The sequence below is a fragment of the Pristiophorus japonicus genome, chromosome 1 (genome assembly GCF_044704955.1).
Source record: "Pristiophorus japonicus isolate sPriJap1 chromosome 1, sPriJap1.hap1, whole genome shotgun sequence".
Taxonomy (NCBI): Eukaryota; Metazoa; Chordata; class Chondrichthyes; family Pristiophoridae; genus Pristiophorus; species Pristiophorus japonicus.
In genome coordinates this window covers 461907261-461925477 of record NC_091977.1, presented here as the reverse complement: position 1 = coordinate 461925477, position 18217 = coordinate 461907261, and the positions used below count along the sequence as shown (strand labels likewise).

The 18217-nt window shown below is 44.8% G+C and overlaps 1 protein-coding gene and 1 non-coding gene across 2 annotated transcripts in view; one reads left to right on the top strand and one right to left on the bottom strand.

Annotated features, from left to right (window-relative positions):
• The window catches only part of tmem64 (transmembrane protein 64), an 82011-nt gene that overhangs the window by 23681 nt on the left and 40113 nt on the right, over window positions 1-18217 (top strand). The gene's annotated exons all lie outside the window — the stretch shown is intronic.
• trnal-aag (transfer RNA leucine (anticodon AAG)) lies at window positions 15984-16068 on the bottom strand. Its single transcript is given in 2 exon segments — window positions 15984-16018; window positions 16031-16068. It is a non-coding gene; the product is annotated as a tRNA-Leu (tRNA).

Genomic DNA, 18217 nt, shown 5'->3' with positions numbered 1-18217 from the left:
CCCGGCCCCCAGTCGGTCTCGCTCGCCCCCAGTCTGTCTCGCTCGCCCCCCGGCCCCCAGTCGGTCTCGCTCGCCCCCAGTCTGTCTCGCTCGCCCCCGGCCCCCAGTCGGTCTCGCTCGCCCCCAGTCTGTCTCGCTCGCCCCCAGTCTGTCTCGCTCGCCCCCCGGCCCCCAGTCGGTCTCGCTCGCCCCCAGTCTGTCTCGCTCGACCCCCGGCCCCCAGTCGGTCTCGCTCGCCCCCAGTCTGTCTCGCTCGCCCCCCGGCCCCCAGTCGGTCTCGCTCGCCCCCAGTCTGTCTCGCTCGCCCCCCGGCCCCCAGTCGGTCTCGCTCGCCCCCAGTCTGTCTCGCTCGCCCCCCGGCCCCCAGTCGGTCTCGCTCGCCCCCAGTCTGTCTCGCTCGCCCCCCGGCCCCCAGTCGGTCTCGCTCGCCCCCAGTCGGTCTCGCTCGCCCCCAGTCTGTCTCGCTCGCCCCCCGGCCCCCAGTCGGTCTCGCTCGCCCCCAGTCGGTCTCGCTCTCCCCCCTGCCCCCCCCCCCCCCCCCCCGTCTGTCTCGCTCGACCCCCGGCCCCCAGTCGGTCTCGCTCGCCCCCAGTCGGTCTCGCTCTCCCCCCTGCCCCCCCCCCCCGTCTGTCTCGCTCGACCCCCGGCCCCCAGTCTGTCTCGCTCGCCCCCCGGCCCCCAGTCGGTCTCGCTTGCCCCCAGTCGGTCTCGCTCGCCCCCCAACTCCCTCCCCAACCCCCTGGCCCGCTTTGTTTCACCCCACCCACAATCTCTTTCTCTTCTCCCCCGCCCTTCACAATCTTTTTCTTCTTTTTCCCCCCCCCCCTCCCCCAATAATTTCTCCCTCTCTCCCTCCCTTGCATCTCTCTCCAATTGGACTGTACCTACTATAGATTTTCTTGGTTTAAACTGAGAATGATTATCATAGAGAAATTTCCTCTGGGTTGCTGATTCTGAGAATCTGAATTGACATGCACAGATAAAATGCCCAGATTGCTGAAGTAGAATGGCTTTTTGTTGTACCTGCTAGTATTAACTGGGATGGCAAGTACCAAAACAACATCTCTCCAGTTCCAGATATATAAAAAATTTTTTTAAATACGGCACTCTATTTTAGCATCTGAAGAAGGTATGACAGAATGACATCATGCAGAACAGTTATCATTTAATCTGCTTCAACAACAACTTGTATTTATAGAGTGCCTTTAATGCAGTAAAACGTACCAAGGCGCTTAACAGGACCGTTATTCAACAAAATTTGACACTGAGCCACATGAGAAATTAAGGCAGACTTGGTCAAAGAATTAGGTTTTAAAGAATGTCTTAAAGGAGGATAGAGAGTTGGAGAGGAGGTTTTGGGACAGAATTCCAGACATTAGTGCCGAGGCAGCTGAAAGCATGGCTACCAATGGTGGAGCGATTAAAAGCGGGGATGCTCAAGAGGCTAGAATTGGAGCAGGGCAGATATCTTGGAGGGTTGGAGGAGTTTACAGATACAGTGTAAGATTAGGATCGCAGTTCACACACGAATTACTCAGAGTCTTGGGAGTCATGAGGCATTTTATTAAGGCGTGTTAGTTCAATTATAGTCAAACACAACACAAAATCAGAATAAACATATGACCATGACAAAGGAGCTGGTATTAGTCCCAATCGGACAGATGGCTGATGGCATAGTCAGCTCTTCTCTGCATCGTCTGCCCTGAAAGGCTCTTTAGATATCTCTCTCATTCTCTTTTTAGAGGTGGGCCTGGCGTAAAATAATGGACAGGACCATTAAATCTATGATATGTCGAGTTCTTTGTCTTTCTTCTGAGGTGAAACTCTCCTCCACATGTCTTTCCTGTTTATACTTTCTGAAGGCCCATCTCTCCTGTCATCCTCCCAAGTTTGGAGTCAGAGATAACATTCTTGGTCTTAAGATGATTATCAGTTATTTATGTTCACACTGTTCAAGTAGCTTTAGCTATTGTACCATGGAATGACACCTTCAATTCTAGCACCAGTCTGAAGAAACATTTTTGTCTCCAGTTATTTGTTCCAATCCACAATTAGTTACAATGGGGAGGGGTGAACATAAGAACATAAAAAAATAGGAGCAGGAGTAGGCCATACGGCCCTTCGAGCCTGCTCCACCATTTAATACGATCATGGCTGATCTGATCATGGACTGGGGTCCACTTCCCTGCCTGCTCGCCATAACCCCTTATTCACTTATTGGTTAAGTGGAAGGATTTGAAAACATGGTTGAGAATTTTAAAATCTAAGCATTGCTTAACCGGGAACCAATGTAGATCAGCAAGTACGGGTGGTGGGTGAACGGGACTTGGTGCGAGTTAGTCACAGCATGAGATAACGTACTGATCTTTTCTTTTTCACTGCTCCTTTAATTTTCTGAAAACTATAAAGCCCAGCTGGTATTTGGCTCTAAGTGCCATCTCCTTTTTAATTACTTCCAATCAACTTTGATAACTCACCGTACGTAACGCAGCCAATGTGTCATTTACTCTTGGTCAAAAATATTAAGATAAATTTTAAGACATCATAGAAATGTGGGATTCATCATAGAAATGTGTCTCATAGGTTTAAGAGCTAAATATTTAGGCAAATACTAGTTTCAAAATTAGTTTTCGTCATAGACAAGTGGCAAAGATAATCCATGGAATGAAGCCATATGGATAGAGATGATTGAAGGGCAGATGACAAAAGAGATGGGTGAAAGCTTGTTTCTCAGATTGGAACGATATGGTGTTTTGGACTTGGGAATTAAGGGAGCAGTATTGAAAGTTGCTGTTGGCACCAAATTAAGGGGATAGTTACTTGTGATTAAGATTGTGAAAGATTACAATGATATCGATAGGTAGCAGATGCATCTCGTGTAGAAAAATGTGAAATATTACATTCTCGAAGAATCAGGAAAGGAAATGCACCGATTTTTAAATGGAGTACGGGAGAAGAGGAACTTTCGTGTGCAAATACACAGGCCATTAACGGTGATAGTTAATCAACCAAAAAAGGTAAACAGATCCCTTAATAAGCAAAAGATAATGCTGAACTTGTATGAGACTTGGACCGCAGTTGAAGTATTTTGTGCTGTTTTGGGCATACTATTATAGCAAGGAAGTTAAAGATGCAGCATTGATTCACTAAGGTATTACCAGGTTGAGGGATTATGAAGAGACTCAAGAAGTTAAGGCTTTAGTTCACTCAAACTGAGAAGGTTAAGGGGTGACCTGATAGAGTTTCAGGATAACAAAGGATATTGATGAGTTAAATAGTAACAACAGGATAGTAAGATCGTAATGAGAGAGAACAGGGGTGGGGTGGGTGGGGGGGAGTGGAATTTCTTCACCGAGTCTGATTAGAATGTGACTCAAATCTATTGAAAGAATCCATAAATTATTTTAACAGGTAATTAGATAATTATGTGAAAGAGAAGAATATTCAAGGGTATGGGTAGCGAGTGGGATTAGATAAGGTGGCTCGTGGAGAAAGGCACTGGCGCAAACCTGATGGGCCAAATGGCCTGTTTCTGTGCTGTAACATTCTCTGATTTCTCCTCCAATGCCTCTTCATCGTCGAGCTGGGTGGGACTGCACTCGCCTGGTTCCATTCTTATCTATCCAATCATAGCCAGCGAATCACCGGTACTGGATTCTCTTCCCGCTCCCGCACCATTACTTTTGTAGAAACCGTCATAGCTTTTAAAAAGTACTTGGATATGCACTTGAAGTGCTATAAACTATAAGGCTACGGACCAAGGGCTGGAAATTGGGAATAGGCTGGGTAGGTCTTTTCCAGCCAGCACATACACAATGGACCAAATGGCGGCCTCCTGTGCTGTAAATTTCTATGATTCTATGGGCCCGAATTTCAGTACTGCTGGGGGCCATTAGCGCCAAAATGTTTGAGGCTGGGCCACCCCATATTCAGCTCCAAAAGTGAAAAAAATGCGTTCCAGCTTAATGAACCCTTCCAAAGTGGATTTTTCAGTGGTGTGACTGTTTTAATTTGAGCGTTATGACCACTGAGAAATTCAATATGCAGGTAAGGGTTTCTAACGAGCCAGTTGCTCCCTGGCCTTTTTAAAGACCAAGGTTTGAAGCAAGCCCCTGAGACGAGGGGGAAGGAGATTGGAAGGAGCCCAACCTCCTCCCGCCTCGGCCGCCCAATCTCCACCCCCTCCCTCAGCCGCCTAAGCTCCCCCTCTCTTTCCCACCCCTCTTCGGCCGGCCGCCCGACCTCCCCCCTTTTTTCCCTAGAAATAAATTTTGTGGGCACATGATGGATTATAGCAAAAGTTTGGATTACCTGTTGGCAACTTGGTATAACCTTTCCAGCTCTTATACTTTTAGTATCAATCTTGAGTTGTCAGAACTTCCAGTTGTATTTTTCCAGGTGTAACCTTTAAGAAATTGGCTTGTATTTTCTGTTTCCATTTTAAGTACATGCATCTTATTTTCCTGTATTTTGAAGCAGAAATTAGCTGAAGGTGGAGGCTCAATACTTTTTAAACAAATGTAGTTAGAACTATTTATTTGCGCAGTTCCTCTAACATTCAGATATAATCTATGTCCTGCCACAGATTTCCTGTGGAATGCTTTCTTTTTAGCATTTCACTTTGCCTTGGTTTGCTGTTTTCAAACATCACATTACTGAGGCTAGGGCCAGGGCCTTGCTAATTAGAAACCCCCAGGTTTTTTTTCCCTAAAATTGAGTGAAACAGATCAAATCTAGTATATGTTGGTATTCTCACTAAGATTCAATTAAGTGTAATAGGCCTGTTATTTAAAAGTTTGTACTGTGCTCACTTGAACTGAATAAATAGCAGTACAATTATAAATGTCTTTCCCAATGTGGGGTGTGTCCGGGCAGAGCATTTTGTGCTGTATAGCATATGGGTGGAGTTGAGGTGGCAACAGATTGAGTTGAATTAGAGCATCACACGAAAGGTACTGCACCCAACACCGACTCCAGCTTTAGGATTTTTAAAATTGTATTAATATCAATAAGCTAAATAATCCTGGTGACAAAACTGAGACATGAAATACTATTCATGCTTCACTGATACTTTAGTTACTTATACCAAATTGCATTGATGAAATGTTTGTAAAAAATACTTGTGAGAAATACTTTGAAGCTTTAGGCTGTTATTTTTCTTCCTGCTCTTGGTTTCCAAGTGAGGATTGTTAGGCAGCTGTTGGAAAACTTTAGGGAAATCAGGTTCAGCAGTGTGGAACTATTGCCCTGTGGCTTGCTTGTTTTATTTCCCTGGAGTGTAGAGGAAGAAGTCTGGATGTACCTATTGCATTTCAAATAGCTAATTTTAAAGCTTTGCATTTGTACTTATTGTTGACGTTATACCCTTTCCAGTGTTGTTGGCCAAGAGCTGAGGTATGAAAACAATTTTTGTTGAGCTCCCCTTTGGAGACTCTTATCCCATTCATACCCGCCATTTTCTAAGACAGTGTTTTATAGTCCCCAGGAAGATGGCAGAGTTCAATCCTATTGGTTTCATAGGGCTCAAAATTGGCCCCTGCCAATTTTTGGCGCACTCACCCGAGGTGCGCCGCTTTTGTCCGCCTCCAAGCGCGCCGAAAATCTTCTGACTTTGGCTGCTGTCTGCTTCTCCTCGGTGGTGGCGTAGCGTGGCCAGTGGATTGGGGACGGAGTCAGCATCCCAGCATTGAAAACAGTGCCGGGACGTCTGCACATGCGCATTAGTGTGCGGCGCAGTAGCTCCTCGCCCCCAGTGCGTCCTGCAGCCTGTGAAAGAGACCCGATGCTCACAGTTGCTGCCCCTATCCCTGGCCAAGTGGTCTCTGGTCGTCCTGCCTCTATCCCTGGCCGAGTGGTCAGATGAAGGTAGGACTTCTATTTTTTTCATTTGTTATTGATTGCTTATTACTTTGTGCTTTGTAAGTTTTGGTGCTTTAGGTGTGGATCCTCTCCGCTTCCTTCTATTTTTTTAGTTGTTGTTGAATGCTTATTTGTGCTTTGTTTAGTGCTTTGTAAGTCTTGGTGGGGGGAAAAAATTGAGAAGTTCAAAATGCTCACCCTGCCTGCAGTCATGGCTCAAATAGCCAACTGCTTCAAATATCTCTACTTTCATGCAGGAAACAGGAGAATCCAGAGAAATGTTTTTCACTTTAACTGGTGCACCATCCAGCTATGCGAAGTTGCACAATGGAGCAATCTCAGCACTATATACTGAGATGTTTGAATCCCTGCCGATTAAGTGGACATTGGACCTATTGGAGCTGCTTGTGGTGCAAAAGTAATTAGTTACTTTCCAATTTCCCACTGCTGCTGTGCTATTTGATCTGCCATTCAATTAATCTGGGCTAGGCCTCCATTCATTCCAATAAAATTAACCCTACATTCAAACAATGACTACGCTTCAAAAGTATTTCATTGGTTGTAAAATGCTTTGGGACAACCCGAGGTCATGAAAGGTTGCAGATAAATGAAAGTTACGTTTTTCTTTCTGATTTTTAAATCTCCCACTAGCATTCCACCTGACACTCTGCACCTTGAACAACTCTTAGATCCACTCCCTGTCCATAATTGACTCCTACCTTGGATATTGGTTCATGATCTCTCCAAACTGAAACTGACTGCACGCTGTCTACAAATCAGCTTCATCCCACCACAGGGCATCAAACTTCAAATGTTGGATTTTCCTCATATGTTTTGTTCTGTCCTCTGTTTACAACCAGGGTGTGTTACTGCCCTACTAATCTCTCTGTGCCTTTGTAACCCAAATTTCCACGGTGTGCATTTGTGTGTGCATTTTAACTGCAGCTCTGGACCTGAACTCTCCAATTACTTTAATTTCCCTTTTTTTCCCCCCTTGGTTTCTTACCTTCTCTTTCCCCTGCTCCTTCCAGTCACCCAGTCATGCTCCATTAAATTTTTTTTCTCCTCGTACTTTGCTTCCCTCCCACCCCAATCCCTAGCCAACCCATTATTACTCTTCTTCCTATTCTCCTATCACCCTCTCAGATTTCAATTCTTTTTTAATAAGTCCATGGTTAGCCTATGTGCCTCTCTTGGCATTCTCTGTAGGGCCCGTTGAGGCACCCACTGCTGCCATCTTAGCAGCAGCAGCCCCAATTGCCCCATGCTTTTTCATCGACTTTCCACCCTATGCGCCAGTTGGGGACGAACTTCACCAACCACCATCTCGTCACACACTCCGCATCCACCACTGCGCCCTTGAACTCTGCCAACAATCACTGGCCCCCTCCGCATTTACCTCCTATATAATATCCATTCGCTCGCAAGGCCCTTGCCACCCATGAGCCTTTTCTGTTTTTGTCTTTGATTGATTGTATTTTGCTTTTTGATTGTGTGAATGTGATTTTCAGGGTGTGGGGGCGGGGGAAGCAAAATTGACTGAATGGAGATGAATTCATCAATTTGTACCAAATGTGATTATTTTTGTAAACAGTTTATTCAGTTTTTTTTCTTGATTATTTAGCACACTGGTTTTAGTGTTCACATCTTTTTTGTTTCAGAAACATAGAAACATAGGTGCAGGAGTAGGCCATTCGGCCCTTCGAGCCTGCACCACCATTCAATAAGATCATGGCTGATCATTCACCTCAATACCAATTTCCTGCTTTCTCTCCATACCGCTTGATCCCTTTAGCCCTAAGAGCCATATCTAACTCCCTCTTGAATATATCTTACGAACTGGCATCAACAACTGTCTGCGGTAGGGAATTCCACAAGTTAACAACTCTGAGTGAAGAAGTAACTCCTCACTTCGGTCCTAAATGGCTTACCCCTTATCCTTAGACTGTGTCCCCTGGTTCTAGACTTCCCCAACATCGGGAACATTCTACCTGCATCTAACCTGTCCAGTCCCGTCAGAATGTTATATGTTTCTATGAGATCCCCTCTCATTCTTCTAAACTCCAGTGAATACAAGCCCAGTCGATCCAGTCTCTCCTCATATGTCAGTCCTGCCATCCCGGGAATCAGTCTGGCGAACCTTCACTGCACTCCCTCAATACCAAGAACATCCTCAGATTAGGAGACCAAAACTGAACACAATATTCCAGGTGAGGCCTCACCAAGGCCCTATACAACTGCAATAAGACCTCCCTGCTCCTATACTCAAATCCCCGAGCTATGAAGGCCAACATACCATTTGCCTGTTGTACCTGCATGGCAACTTTCAATGACTGATGTACCATGACACCCAGATCTCGTTGCACCTCCCCTTTTCCTAATCTGCCGCCATTCAGATAATCTGCCGCCTTGTTTTTGCCACCAAAGTGGATAACCTCACATTTATCCACATTATACTGCATCTGCCATGCATTTGCCCACTCGCCTAACCTGTCTCTGCTTCCTGTCTGCCAACCAGTTCTCTATTCACGTCAATACATTACCCCCAATACCATGTGCTTTCATTTTGCACACCAATCTCTTGTTTGGGACCTTATCAAAAGCCTTTGAAAGTCCAAATATACCACATTCACTGGTTCTCCCTTATCCACTCTACTAGTTACATCCTCAAAACATTCCAGAAGATTTGTTAAGCATGATCTCCGTTTCATAAATCCATGCTAACTTGGACCGATCCTGTCACTGCTTTCCAAATGCGCTGCTATTTCATCTTTAATAATTGATTCCAACATTTTCCCCACTACCGATGTCAGGCTAACTGGTCTATAATTCCCCGTTTTCTCTCTCCCTTTTTTAAAATGTGGTGTTACATTAGCTACCCTCCAGTCCATAGGAACTGATCCAAAGTCAATAGACTGTTGGAAAATGATCACCAATGCATCCACTATTTCTAGGCCCACTTCCTTAAGTACTCTGGGATGCAGACTATCAAGCCCTGGGGATTTATCGGCCTTCAATCACATCAATTTCCCTAACACAATTTCCTGTAAGGATTTCCTTCAGTTCCTCCTTCTCACTCGACCCTCGGTCCCCTACTATCTCCGGAAGGTTATTTGTGTCTTCCTTCGTGAAGACAGAACCAAAGCATTTGTTCAATTGATCTGCCATTTCTTTGTTCCCCATTATAAATTCACCTGATTCTGACTGCAAGGGACCTACGTTTGTCTTCACTAATCTTTTTCTCTTTACATATCTATAGAAGCTTTTGCAGTCAATTTTTATGTTCCCCAGCAAGTTTCCTCTCATACTCTATTTTCCCCCTCCTAATTCAACCCTTTGTCCTCTGCCGAATTCTAAATTTCTCCCAGTCCTCAGCTTTGCTGCTTTTTCTGGCCAATTTATATGCCTCTTCCTTGGATTTAACACTGTCCCTAATTTCCCTTGTTAGCCACGGTTGAGCCACCTTCCCCGTTTTATTTTTACTCCAGACGGGGATATACAATTGCTGAAGTTCATCCATGTGATCTTTAAATGTCTGCCATTGCCTATCCACCGTCAACTTTTAAGTATCATTCGCCAGTCTATTCTAGCCAATTCACGTCTCATACCATCGAAGTTACCTTTCCTTAAGTTCAGGACCCTAGTCTCTGAATAAATTGTCACCCTCCATCTTAATAAAGAATTCTACCATATGGTCATTCTTCCCCAAGGGGCCTTGCACAACAAGATTGCTAATTAGTCCTTTCTCATTACACATCACCCAGTCCAGGATGGCCAGCCCTCTAGTTGGTTCCTTGACATACTGGTTTAGAAAACCATCCCTAATACACTCCAGGAAATCCTCCTCCACCGTGTTGCTACCAGTTTTGTTAGCCCAATCTATATGTAGATTAAAGTCGCCCATGATAACTGCTATACCTTTATTGCACGCATCCCTAATTTCTTGCTTGATGCTGTCCCCAACTTCACTACTACTGTTTGGTGGTCTGTACACAACTCCCACTAGCGTTTTCTGCCCTTTGGTATTCCGCAGTTCTACCCATACAGATTCCACATCATCCAAGCTTAATGTCCTTCCTTACTATTGTGTTAATTTCCTCTTTAACCAGCAACACTACCCCACCTCCTTTTCCTTTCTGTCTATCCTTCCTGAATGTTGAATACCCCTGGATGTTGAGTTCCCAGCCTTGGTCACCCTGGAGCCATGTCTCCGTAATCCCAATTATATCATACTCGTTTTGTCTTGTCATATTCTTTTAAATGTTCAGTTTTAGGCAAAGCTACATTTTCTAACCTGGATATCTCTGAGCAAAATTGTGAAGATAATGATGGTGAAAACTAGCCATGAAACTTGGAGGACATGCTCATCATGCTGTTCAGCTAATATTGTCAGTAATATGCGAATCAGACTTGATGTGAACATGCAAATTGACTCACAATAACACATACAATTGCATTATATCTTTGAAAAATGTAGGGAGCATACTGTGCTAGAAGCAAAATCCCATTAACTGATTATGCTAAATAAATACAAATTGCATATTCTGGTTAGGTTGATTAGAAAATGTACTTTTCTGTAACTCGAGTAAAGTACTGATGACATTGTGTGTACAATAGAACGTACTTGCACTAGACTAGAATTAGATTTAAAATTTTTGATTTGTACTGTTTACCTCTTCTATTTTACAGGTAGATTCCTCTCCCATCATTGGGTTAAATTGCTTCTTGGGGTCCCAGCAGCCCTTACTCCTTCCTGCTCAAGGGATATTTATCTCCCTTTGCCATTAGCTTGTTTGGAGTGCTTGCTCTTGGTGGGGGAGGTATAAGAGAAGGGTACCAGGACATCCTGCAGCGATGACCTGGGATGGTGATTGTCCTCCAAGTATAATCCAAGTATAACCATCTATCTTGGTGTCAGATCTGACTTCAGCCAATGCAGGGTTTTTCCTTTGACTGCCCCTCCCCCTTGTTGACTTTAGGTTTGCTGAGGCTTCTTGGTGCCATAGTCTCAAATGCTGCATTGCTGTCGAGGAGAGCTGCTTTCACCCCTCATGTGACATTCAGCTCCTTTGTCCATGTTGGATCAAGGTTATAGCAAAGTTTGGACCCAAGTGTTTCTTGGCAACATCTGAGGCTAAAGAACTCTAGTGTTGGCATCTCTTCCCTCCCCCACATTGTTACTTCTGGAGTCCTCACCAGGCTCTTTAATGGAGGGGGTGGATGGCCAGTAGAGCATTGGAGATGGGAGGACGGTCAATAATAACAACTAGTGCCTTTCACGTAGTAAAATGTCCCGAGCTGCTTCACAGGAGTGCTATAAGACAAAATTTTGACATTAAGCCACATAAGACGAGATTACGGCAGATGACCAAAAGCTTGGTCAAAGAGGTAGGTTTTAAGGAGCATCTTAAAGGATGAAAGAGAGGTAGAGAGGTTTAGGGAAGGAGTTCCAGAGCCTTAGGGCTGAGGCAAGAACAGCCACCGATTTATAATCAGAAATGCTCAAGAGGGCAGAATTTGAGGAGCGCAGATATGTGGGGCGGTGTTGTGAGGCTGACGGTGATTAGAGATAGGGAGGGGTGAGGCCCTAGAAGGATTTGTAAACCAGGATGAGAATTTTGAAATTGAGGTGTTGCTCAACCGGGAACCAGTGTAGGTCAGCGAGCACTGGTGTAATGGGTGAACGGACTTAGGATGCGTTAGGACAGGGGCTGACTAGTTTTGGATGACCAAATTTACGTAGAGTCGAATGTGGGAAGCCAGCCAGGAATGCAATGGAGTTGTCCAGTCTCGAGGTAACAAAGCCATGGGTGAGGGTTTCAGCAGCAGATGAGCTGAGGCTGGGGTGGAGACGGGCAGTATTTGAGGTGGAAATAGGCGGTTTTAGTTATGCTGCGGATATGTGGTCGGAAGCTCATTTCAGGGTCAAATGTGACACCAATCTGGTTCAGCTTCAGACAGATGCTCGTGAGAGGGTTGGAGTCGGTGGCTAGGGAACAAAGTTTGTGGCTGGGACCAAAGGCACTGGCTTTGGTCTTCCCAATATTTAATTGGAGAAAATTTCTGCTCATCCAGTACTGGATGTCAGACAGGCACCCTGACAATTTAGAGACTGTGGAGGGTTCGAGAGAAGTGGTGAAGAGGTAGAGCTGGGTGTCGTCAACGTACATGTGGAAACTGATGCCGTGTTTTCAGATGATGTTGCCAAGGGGCAGCATATAGATGAGAAATAGGAGGGGGCCAAGGATAGATCCTTGGGGAACACCAGAGGTAACGATGCAGGAGTGCGAAGAGAAGCCATTGCAGGTGATTTTACGACTATGATTGGATAGATAAGAATGAAACCAGGCAAGTGCAGTCCCACTCAACAAGACGATGGTGGAGAGGTGTTGGTGGAGGATGGAGTGGTCAACCGTGTCAAAGGCTGCAGGAAGGACGAGGAGTCACAAAGGATGCCGTTCCTGACTTTGATGAGAGCCGTTCCTGTACTGTGGCGGGGCGAAAACCGGATTGAAGGGATCCAAACATGGAGTTCCGGAAAGATGAAACTGAATTTAGGTGGCGACAGCATGTTCAAGGACTTTGGAGAGGAAAGGGAGGTTGGAGATGGGACAGTAGCTTGCAAGCATAGTGGGGTCAAGAGTTGGTTTTTTGAGGAGGGGGTGATGACGGCAGATTTGAAGGAAAGGGGGTCAGCACCTGAGGAGAGAGGACCGTTAACAATGTCAGCTAACCTGGGAGTCTAAAAAGGAAGTTGGGTGGTCAGCAGTTTAGTGGGAATCGGGTCAAGGGAGCAGGAAGTGGGGTTCATGGACAGGGTGAGCAGGGAGATGAGAGAAAAACTGGAGAAAGTTGCAAGTTCAAGGCTAGGGCAGGTGGGGAGCCTTGGAGGAAGTTTGGCCCGGTGGGCTCGGGGAAGGAATGGAAGTGGCAGAGGTAGCTGATTGGATGGTCTCAATCTTTGAGGCAAAGAAGTCCATGAGCTCCTCGCACTTGTTGGAGGTGAGTGGTGTGGAGATGGGAGAGGGGTTTAAGAAAACAGTTACCAGTAGAGAATAGAAGATGGGGGTTATCTTTACATTCTAGAATGATCTTGGAATAGTGAGCAGTTTTGGCAGACAAAAGTAGGCCCCGATAATGCTTTGTGGTCCAGCCAGATCTGGTGGTGAATGGCTAAACCAGTTGTCTGCCATATCCGTTCAAGTCTGCGCCCCTTGGATTTCAGGGAGAAAAGATGAGGGCCGTACCAGGGGAACGGCCAGGGTGAGCGAGGATAATGGTTTTAATGGGATTAGGGCATTAAAGTTGGTGGTGAGGGTGTGATTGAGCAGATACCGGTAGCTGCAGAAATATCCTGGTGAATGGAGGGCCAAAGGCTGGTCAGTTCGGATTTCATATGTGCAGTTGTAAGAATTTTTTTCCAGCGGCAGACAGAGGGAGAAGGGGGATGTGGGTGGAGAGCGATACAAGGAAGTGGTCAGAGATGGCCTTATCTGAAATTGACACAGTGGGAATAGCGAGGCCACGAGAGATGGCAAGGTCAAAGGGGTGGCCGAGAATATGGGTTGGGGAGTTCACATGGAGGGAAAGATTAAGGGAGGATCGGAGGGCAGTGAACTCAGGAGAGCATGAGGAATTGAGATGGAGTTTGACATCACTGAGGTTGAGAAGTCGCTCGGTGCAGAGGCTGAGGGAGGAAAGCAGTGACGATTTCTCGGTCAGGGGAGAATTGGGTTGGTAAAGTTGAGCTGAAGTAGGTTACTCATTTGTGTTCCCTTCGCCACCAGACCCAGACTTACTGGGATAGTTATGTCCTTCGAGGCTATCAATGGTGGTACGACTCGGCTTCTCTTAGCCATTCCCCTCCAAGAGCATATTCTGTGCCCTGGCTTCCTCCCAAGTGCTCATCATTGTGGTTGAGTACTGATCTGTCAATTAGAGAGGGTAGATAGTATTCGGTGACGCTTTCCTTGGTGCTATTTTACCCAAGGCGGTCCAGAGTCAATATTGAGGACTTCCTCAATGCTGCTCTGACTGTATTCCACTGTGTGCCCCCACCTCTGGTGGGTCTGTCATGGCAGTCGGACAAGAGATTCTCTGAGAAGGTGTTGGACAAAACTAGGATGTTGGTTCATAGATACAATTCTGTTAATACAGCTAACTCAAGCTATTGCTTGACGAGTCTGGAAAGTTCCCCAAACTTGAACTTTTGATACCGAGGGGAACTTTGCAGAGTCAATTGAATTGTGATTGGCCGAGTCTTGCTTGGATGCGATTCTTGGATTGTTGCCAATAGTCCGTCTTGTATTTCTCTCATGATAATTATTTAGTGATGCACAGGCTATTTCAGAGGATATGAAGAGTAACCATATATTGTGAAATTGATGTGGTAATAATGGAAGGAGGAATGCATCCAAGACAATGTAGCACTCAATTACGAAGGTGAGAGTGCTCCCAATTAAGTCAAGCTGACATAGGATCTGCAGTTGAAGTGACTACATTTCAAGTAATATGTCCCTGGCATGCCAATCTGTGGGATCTAGCAATACACCAAAAAAGTAAATATATATAATGCGGTTGCTGCCATTTATTATAACATGTATTTTGTCTCCTTTCAATCCAGTCATGTGTTAACGAAGCATTCTGATGAGAATGGCAACAGTTATCAGCCACTGATATTAATTAATATCTATACTTGTGTGGATTTACTAGCTGAAACTGGGAAAATGAATCAAGAGGAGATTTTTTAAGGGTTTTTAAGTTCTTTCAGACTATTGAAAATTTCCTCTGAAAGACCGATCCGATAAAGGTGTAAACCTGGGTTAGTGTTTCCAGTACATGGGAACCATAGTCTACTGTTGTAAGTGGTAAGTAATAGTGAGCTTTGATTCCAGGCCAATGTGAGCCCTACTTGGTTTACTTTCAAAAATGATATGAATATTTAATGCATATTACTATTTATAATTTGGTTAGGTTTTAACAATTTCATGTCATTACCTACCAATTGAAAGATACCGTGAAATTTTTTTTGAGTAACTAGTTGATCGCAAGTGGTGCTCATGGTCAAAATTTTAAATTAAAATTTGTGTATAATACCTCTGGATGCAGTTGTTGGACTTCAGCCTATTTAAAAAAAAATTCAGTTACAACTTGAATTTTTAAATTATTTCAATCGAAGTTACACTTTAAAAAAAAAACATTTAAATGCCTAGAACGAAAGAACAACTTGCATTTATATAAGGCTTTTGGACATCCCAAAATGCTTTACAGCTAATGTACTTTTTGAAGTGTAGTCACTGTTGTAAAGTTGAAAACAAGGCAGCCAATTAGATTTCCAAAAGGCATTCGATAAGGTGCCACACAAAAGGTTACTGCAGAAGATAAAGGTACGCGGAGTCAGAGGAAATGTATTGGCATGGATAGAGAATTGGCTGGCGAACAGAAAGCAGAGAGTCGGGATAAATGGGTCCTTTTCCGGTTGGAAATCAGTGGTTAGTGGTGTGCCACAGGGATCAGTACTGGGACCACAACTGTTTACAATATACATAGATGACCTAGAAGAGGGGACAGAGTGTAGTGCAACAAAATTTGCAGATGACACAAAGATTAGTGGGAAAGCGGGTTGTGTCGAGGACTCAGAGAGGCTGCAAGAAGATTTGGATAGGTTAAGCGAATGGGCTAAGGTTTGGCAGATGGAATACAATGTCGGAAAGTGTGAGGTCATCCACCTTGGGGGGGGGGGGGGGGGGGGGGGGGGAGAAACAGTAAAAGGAATATTATTTGAATGGGGAGAAATTACAACATGCTGTGGTGCAGAGGGACCTGGGGGTCCTTGTGCATGAAACTCTTTTTGGAGTTTATCTGCAAAACAAAACACATTAAACCGTGCCACCCGACCTGGGTGACATAAAAGTGATAATGCACTGAAAATAATTGCGAATTTTAGCCAAGTGTGCGCCGCCCGGGAATCGAGCCCGGGAATCGAACCCGGATCGCAAGAATGGGAAACTTGCATGATACCACTACACCAGCGGCGCGTCCAAATAGTCATATCACAACACAGCAGGAGCCGACTGCTTCATGGCTCGCGGTGAAGGGGCGCAAATATTACACGCCACAAATTCTGGCAGCGGTGGGATTCGAACCCACGCCTCCGAAGAGACTGGACCAGCCTTAATCCAGCGCCTTAGACCGCTCGGCCACGCTACCACAAATGAATTGAATTAACAATTTAAATTCCTTCAGGGATTTGCCATGATGGGATATGAACCCATGTTTCTGGGCAGTGCAAGGCCTCTGAGTTGCTGATGCAGTGCCATAGCCACTGTGGAATCCCAAAAGGTTAGTTTGCAGATGCAGCAGGTAATCAGGAAGGCAAATGAAATGTTGGCCTTCATTGTGAAAGGGATGGAGTACAAAAGCAGGGAGGTGTTGCTGCAACTGTATAAGGTATTGGTAAGGCCGCACCTGGAGTACTGCGTGCAGTTTTGTTCACCTTACTTAAGGAAGGATATACTAGCTTTGGAAGGGGTACAGAGACGATTCACTAGGCTGATTTGAGAAATGAGGGGGTTACCTTATGATGATAGATTGAGTAGACTTGGTCTTTACTCCTTGGAGTTCAGAAGGATGAGGGGTGATCTTATAGAAACATTTAAAATCATGAAGGGGATAGACAAGATAGAGGCAGAGAGGTTGTTTCATTGGTGGGGGAGACTAGAACTAGGGGGCACAGCCTCAAAATACGGAGGAGCCAATTTAAAACCGAATTGAGAAAGAATTTCTTCTCCCAGAGGGTTGTGAATCTGTGGAATTCTCTGCCCAAGGAAGCAGTGGAGGCTAGCTCATTGAATGTATTCAAGTCACAGATAGATAGATTTTTAACCAATAAGGGAATTAAGGGTTACGGGGAGAGGGCGGGTAAGTGGAGCTGAGTCCATGACCAGATCAGCCATGATCATATTGAATGGCGGAGCAGGCTCGAGGGGCTAGATGGCCTACTCCCGTTCCTAATTCTTATGTTCTTATGTTCAATCTGTGCACTGCACGGTCCCATAAAGAGCAATAAGCTAAAACTGTTTTAGTGATGTTGGTTGACGGATATTTGAACTTACTTAACCTTTTAGTTGGTGTGGGAATATATTGGCCCTGAAATTCCATTTTGGCCTCTCCGCGGGCATTTTAGAGAAAAAAGATGCACCTACCTTAAGCTGCTGCCCACGTTCGACGTTCCGATGCTGTGGCCTCTCCTGCCTGCGCGTCGCTAAGCGTGCATGTCTGGACATGCGCAGGCCTGGAGCTGGAGTCACATGGCTCTGGGCAGCCAATCAGGTAAAGTATATACTCATTCAAGGCAATAGGAGTTCTGTATGATCCTAAACTCCTATTACTATGATTGAGAAACAGCCCCAAACACCCAAAACACTAATTAAAAAAAAAAATAGAAAATATATATTGCATTCATTTAAATTAAAGTTATTAATGTCTTAAAATATATATGTTCCTGATTTTTAAAAGTTTTTTAAAATAAACTTACCGTTGTGGGGAGGGTTTTTAATTAAATAACTTTATTTTTATATATTTTTTTGTTTTTTAAAACACTTGCGCCTGTAAAAGTAGGCTATGCGTCTGCTTTTTCAGGCGCAAGATTTTTGAGAACATTTGTATATATAAATATTGGAAATTTACACTGACAAATGTCCTTGCTCCCGATCTGCGGATGATCTGTCAAGCCAGAAACTTGACAGATCGGAAAAGCCGGTTTTCAGCACATGTGCATTGCGCACCGAAAACCGGCTTTTCCGATGCCTTCCCAGGTCCGTACAAACTTCGTACGGGCCTGAGGATGTCGGAATTTCAGGGCCATTGACTCCCTTCAGTGTTTAAGAATGCCATTCATACTCTAATCTGCGCAATAATATGGTTAGCAAGAACCTATTGGAAAGCAAAGAGATATCCAGCAATTCTGCCTGATGTACTAAATGTTAGATCAGTTTTCCAAAGATAATAACTCAGAAATTCCGGCTTCCCCGGGTCCGTACACACCCCATACGGACCTGGGAAGGCATCGCAAAAAAGTTTTTCAGCACACAATGCAATGCGCATGTGCTGAAAACCGGCTTTTCCGCTCTGTCAAGCTCCAGCTTGATAGATCATCCGCATATCAGGAGTGATGACATTGGCAAGGGCAAAATTGCGGTATTTACCCATATCTTGCCCAGAAAATGTCCTCAAAACTCTTGTGCATGATAAAAGCAGGTGCATAGCCTACTTTTACAGGCGTAAGTGTTTTAAAACACGCTTAAAACATTAAAAAGTAACATTTAGAAAGACACATTATTTTTTAAAACCCTGCCCA